Consider the following 6378-nt stretch of genomic DNA (forward strand, 5'->3'; position numbering starts at 1 on the left):
TGAGCTCCTAAAAAGTTATTGAAAGAGCATTACTTAGTCTGACACACTCCATTTATTTCAATATGGTGACAAAGAGGGAAGATCTAGTTAAAAATATTGCAATAGCCTTATGGGATACTTATGGGTTTTTTAAATGTAATACATCACAATAGAATACTTTGTTTTTGTAGAAGGGCATTCTGTATTCGCCAAAAAAGCTGCTGACTTAATCATTAGTTATGATGAGAAGAGATTTAGTGCTCTCTTTCTTTACACTGTCAGTGAGAACAATGTCTATGAAAAAGCCTATGCTTCCCATTATAAATCACTATAAGCTCCATGAAAATTTCTCCACTACCCTGGGGTTTAAGTGAGCAAATACTTGGTGATGCAGACTCCCAATAGTAGCACTTTATGCCTAGCTCTACAAGTTTATGAAATGCTATGGTTCACTCTAAGTCCAGGCGCTACCCCTGCATGCAGTTTCCATTGTGTAGCAATTTATGAATGGCTAGTCTTTGATATAAAATGAAATGCCTTCCAGTTTCCCCCTCTTCCTTTGCAGACTGTATATATTTTYAAAATGCTTTAAAACCGGAACACAATATTGCTTTTATCATTAAGAATATATATCAGTGTTTATCATTAGACTGCCATTTAGAAACAGAATGTACCCTCTACTTCACCGTCTAATGTTGAGGACAAACCATTTCAGATGTTATTTCAAGTAAGCAAGGATTCAAAAACGAAGCCATTCAAAACAGAAATGGTTTATAGATGCTTCCCATCACTGAATAAAGAACACTGTATGCGACCATCATAAGAAGACAAATTTAACCTTGAAGTTCTGAGATATAGGTACCTCTCTAAAGAAAGAGGGTTATTTGTATATGAAATACGGATTTAGAGACCTAGAATTAAGCATCCAGGTTTGAAAGTCTCTAACCTTCTTCCCTGTCTTCTCTCTTTCCCTCCTCTCCCATATCATATTCACATACACAGGCTGGATTTTATTGTATACGTTGTAAAGGAAAAAAAGAGAGTTTCACACATCTGCCAGCATTTTTTGCTTGTTGGCCCAAGCTGACAGCTTTTTTGTGTTTCCAGGGTTATCACAAATCTAAATGTTTTGAAGAAAACAAGCCAGAACATTTTTCCTAGAAGATCTTAGTGCCCCCTAATATTTAAATTCATCCTTCTGTTTTTTTTTCCTGCTTTTCCTATTTTTTCAAGATAATATTCTCATTTCAAGAGGGTCGGAAGTTGTTTGTTTCATGTCAAACTGTGTCAGTCTCCTCCTTTCCTGGGCAAAGGGTACCAGCTCTGTGAGTTTTGTTCAAAATTTGTGTCCTTAGGTTCCGTTTTGATTCTCAGCCACCCACACTGGACCTGAAAGGCCACTAGAAATAGCTCTCATCTGCTTTGTTTCTCAGGAACCAGAATAGACACATTCCCTCTGGTCTGCTCTGAGATATGGATTTGGCTCAATAAGCAAATGTCAGCTGCAGAAGCAGCTGGCTGCAGAGCAGTTTTCATAGAAACTGGGAGCATGTGTCCTCCAAAAAGTTACAATACTATTTTATTAATTTACTGTTACTACTTTGAATTTATTCCGAACGAGCTCTGAAACACACCAGAATGATGGGCTAAAGTCAAATTCTTATTGGTCTTTTGATTTCAACTTGATTATTGAAATTATTACTGTGAATAAAATTAATGATAAATTTGTACCGAAATATTGTATCTATGTATGCTAGATATCCGCAAGACCTTTTGCACTAAAGCATAACAAGATGAAAGTACCAGTATTACAGGTCCCTGGCTATAATCACAGCTCCCAAAGCCCCGTGCTGACATCACTGTTCCAGTTTCCACACAGAAGCAAGCCATGCCCTAGCCCTCACAGGTAAATAATGCCTGACGATGTGACCTACCTTAATTGCTTTACTGATGTCTGGGTTTTCAGGCAGATTAAAACAACAGAGGTGGGCGCTCGGCCAGTCCTCTTAACGGGTTGCAATGCTGTTGGGGAACAGAGGTGGGGAAGTGGCTCCCTGTATGCTGCCCTGCCAGGGGTGGACTTCTCCCAGACAGACCTCACCCTGCCCAAAGATAAAGAGCAGCTGATTGAAGCACAATGTCTTCCAAGAGAAGTAGTTGTAACACAGAAGATAGCTCTTGTGTGGATAACTTCTGCCATTTACACAGAAAGCAGAGACGAGGCCCAAGCACGACTCCATGGATTGCCAAAGTCTCAGACTATCTTAACCCATCCAGACTCTAAGGAGTTTAGAACCAGAACAAAACTCTTTCAACTTCTTGAAAGTACCAAATCCTCCACTAATCAAAATAATTACCATCTGCAGCAGTCCCCCATCCTCACCAATCCTGCAGTCCCCGCAAACAATGAAGTTACTCAACCACGAATCTATTTCCCAGGCCTCTGTAGATCTCTGATCCTGATTCCACCATCCCTTTTAAAGTGAAATTTTTGCTTTCCAATATCCCACTGGCACTGAAAAACATGGTTAAATTAAAGCTAAAATTACAAGTAATAAATTACATGACAATGCGACAATTGCAGCAGTCACCTCCTTGCCTGATCTATCTGGAGGCACTGGTTTCCTGCATCATCCATCCCAGGGCATGTGGTGGCTTCAGCCATCCAGTCTCACACTAACCCAGTTCTCTCTAACAACATCTCTTGCTTTGGTTTTGAGTCCCACAACTTCTTAAGACAGTATGAGGCCAGTCTACTTCTGCTTCCACTTGGTTGCTATCCAGGGGCTACGCGAACTGACCGCTCTGGATTTCTGTTAACCTCTACTGGGAGAGGCAGAATCGAATAAACAGATGGTTCTCTCCAAGGATCCTTGTCCCTTGTGTGGGTTTCCTAACTCTAAACTACAGATGAAAAAAATGAAGTAAATGTAACCCGTGCAATTGAGATCATTCACTCATACAAGCTGTTCTATTAAAGTTGAATGGGAACACACATCATCATAATTAAAGTGGGCATGAGTTGGCTCTGAATTGCAGGAACTCTGGGTGACCACATTTCACCTTCCCTAGCATTGACTAAGATGGAATTTCCTCCTTTCCATCAAATGGCAACTCTCTTATTTATGGATCACATTTATATTTTGGAAGAAGGTAAAGTTACTGATAAAGTCTTCCTGAAAAACAAGCTGCATTTTGCTTCACAGATGACTGCAGTTGATCACATCTGTTTTCCAGCAGACATCAAGTGTATCCAATTAGAAAGATCACAGAATATTTTAGAGAACTTGGGATCCCTTGGTCAGTCAAAAGATCTGGGTTTTGAAAAAGAACAAGACAAATATGGTATGTGCTATTTTTCATGACAACCATGGTAAAATATTCTCTTAAAACTGGTTACACAGATGTCATCCTTAGCATTATATATATATATAAAACAAGGGGATCAGATATTTGTTTTATTATTAACTTAAAAATTATAATGGCTCAATGAGTTGTAGTCCTGGCTATATCCACAGAATTGACAGAAAAGGATTGGGTCTTTATGGTCACACAATATTTCAAAGAGGAAAAACAATTAAAATCTGWTTTTCCTTGAAAAAATAAATGTAATCTTTAGTTAATAACATCCATTATTCAAAAGGATGGAAATAATACCAAAATGTATCTCTTAGTTTTGACTTTTTAAAAAAATTTCACCTTCCGGTTTTGAGACTGCAGCTCTGATAAGACAAGTGCATCGCATAGAAGGATTTTTTAGAACAAAAATTGGGTTTTGAATTTTTGTATTTCCAAACTAAAAAAAATTTAAAAAAGCATTAATTCTACAATGTTAATGACAGCAAAGGGAAACAAAATTCCTAGAAAAATGCAGAGGACAAAACATCAAATAATTTATCAGTTCTTAGTTCAAAGTCTGAAAATGTCTGTAAAGTATCTTTAGTTCCCTTATGAATTCTTCTCTTGGTTTTCCACTAATTCTTATGTTTATGATGTCTTCCTGCTACTCTGTAAATAACCTTATGGGATCTGCCAGTTGAAACTATAGTGCCTCCAACCCATACATTAAAAAAAGAGAAAGCAATGAAGAGCTAAGGACAAAAAAGCCAAATACAAAGCCAGAGCGAACATTGGAAAAAGTGACCTAGAGGAAAGCTAATGGAGTGTACTTTTGGGCTAAGTACTGCCTATGAAAAGGCCTTTGAACTGCAAGCCAAAATATTCTTCCTTGTTGCTTGATGCCTGCTGAGTTCAAGAACACAAAACTCTGAGTAAACAAACAGGACTACATGAAAGTTTACTCTTTCCTCTTCATTTAACAAACTGGCAAAACTTGCAATTCTATGGCTAACCACCCAATTTCAAAAGGGAAAGAGCTGGTCAATCTTCATTTTATTGCGTGTCTTTCAGACGAAACCTTGAACACTCCAGACTTGCTCTGAGCAGACACGAGAGGTCCCATGCAAAGGCCTCTACACAGCCAGCATCCTCTCCCCTTTCCTGACTTTAAAACTTCCCTCACGGTTACGATTCGTACTCCAGTAGCCCCCAAACGTTTCTGCTAAGAGGGAGGCCCCTTGAATTGCCCACTTGACTGGGCACTATTTAAAGAAACAGACAGCTCCTGTGGCAAAATGCTTGCAGCCTTGGATGGATGATGGCAGAAACAGACCGCAGGTACATACTGACCCTGGGACAGAGCATCCCCCTTGCAGGGCTCGCGTGGAGCCCTCCTGCCCGCCTGCAGCCCCGCACCCTTGCTGACACCTGGGGCTAGGAGCGCCCAGCGCTGCAGCTCCCCTTCCTGCAACTCCTCCGGGATGTGGGGACAGAGCTGTTAAAGCCCTCAGGAGGAAAGGTGTTCTGCAGGACCTTGTTAGATGTTAAATAGGTACACTGTAGCCTTGTATGCATTCTATTTTACTTGCGCAGTATGTTTTTTGTTAAACACATAAAATACAGAGTGGGTTTTAATGGTTGATCAGATCCTGTTAAAGAAAATTGCATGTTTAAATACTGAGGATGAAAGGGCTTCTATTATTCTACAAATTTCTAGCAGCGCTGCACCTTAAAAGGAATTTTATAGCAAATTTGTAGCTTTGCAACCAGCTCATGAATCAGGGGGCATAAAAAGGACATGTGTTCCAAGAGCAAATGCCTTCCATATTTCAGAAAATAATAAGTGCTTGCTTGAACCCAGATCCCAGCAATGCAGGGAAAGGACTTTGCATCCACGGCAATTAGGACTTTGCTGTCTTCAGCAGAACATTATTCATTAAGGTTGCTAACCTGTTATCAGGTTATCACTGATATGTTATATGACTGTCTATGTTACAGTCAGTCAAGAAATGTCTAAAAAGCCCCTGCTCTACATCAAAATGCCACAATGCCCTCCTTGCCTTACACTTTAACTACAGTCTGCACCAACATTCAAGAATAAAGATCTCTGTAAGTGGAAACACTGGCCCTGTGGATCAGGGCTCATTAAAGGCGGCTAAAGGATTAAAATACCCTAACAGCAAAGTCTAGCAACAAAGTTTATGAATAAAGTACAATATATCTGCAGCTGATGGTGCCTGAGTACACAAACATCCGGTTTACACAAGTGAACCTTCACGCAGCCAGGAAGCAAATTTTCACGTAGTCTTAGAATTGTGTCTCCTGCTGTAAAATCAAGGTTGTAGGGGTGGAAGGTGCAAGACACACAAAGCTCGTGTAGCCTCCAACTGCAGTAATATTTGAGCCTCTGCACTATGTATTTATACGGATGTCTGTACGCCTGTGAAAATGCTGTTGTGGCTTTAGGTCAAACTGTGTTTAAATCAGTGGAATATCATGTATACTGCAGCCTACAGCCATTAGGAATGCAGATGCTACTTTACCAGACGTAAGAGCAGGCAAATACTGAAAAAGGTGAAAACTGACAGAAACTGAACGCCGCAGCAGATGAATCCTGCTGGAGTTAAAAGGCATTATCACTGCCAGCTATCTGCTCCGCCTCCCTCCCACAGGGTATCCCATGTATCCCTGTCACATTCTCTTCAGCTGCCATCAGTTTTGTTTCAAAACACTGCGTTATAAACTATGGTAACTGAGGATCTGACACAGGCTTGGCTCCCTGTGCCTTGCTATGGGCATAGGTAACTCCTTCAGCTGCCCCAGTGCGATTCAGCCAAGGCTGTAAGCTGGAGCCCTCAGCATATTGCTAGGGGAAAGACAGTGAGAGTACGGGATGATCTGCTGTCTTCGATAAGGTAACTGAAGTCCTGAGGTTGTTCAGTGCAGAACAAAAAGTCTTGCTTCTCTACTATACAGAAACAATTTTACTGAGTTGTAGTCACAGTTCTCGATTTCTACCTATAACTTTCTCTTATACTAAGAGCTTACTCATATGCATTG

The sequence above is a fragment of the Apteryx rowi genome, unplaced genomic scaffold (genome assembly GCF_003343035.1).
Source record: "Apteryx rowi isolate R43461 unplaced genomic scaffold, aptRow1 scaffold_81, whole genome shotgun sequence".
In the NCBI taxonomy this organism is placed as follows: domain Eukaryota; kingdom Metazoa; phylum Chordata; class Aves; order Apterygiformes; family Apterygidae; genus Apteryx; species Apteryx rowi.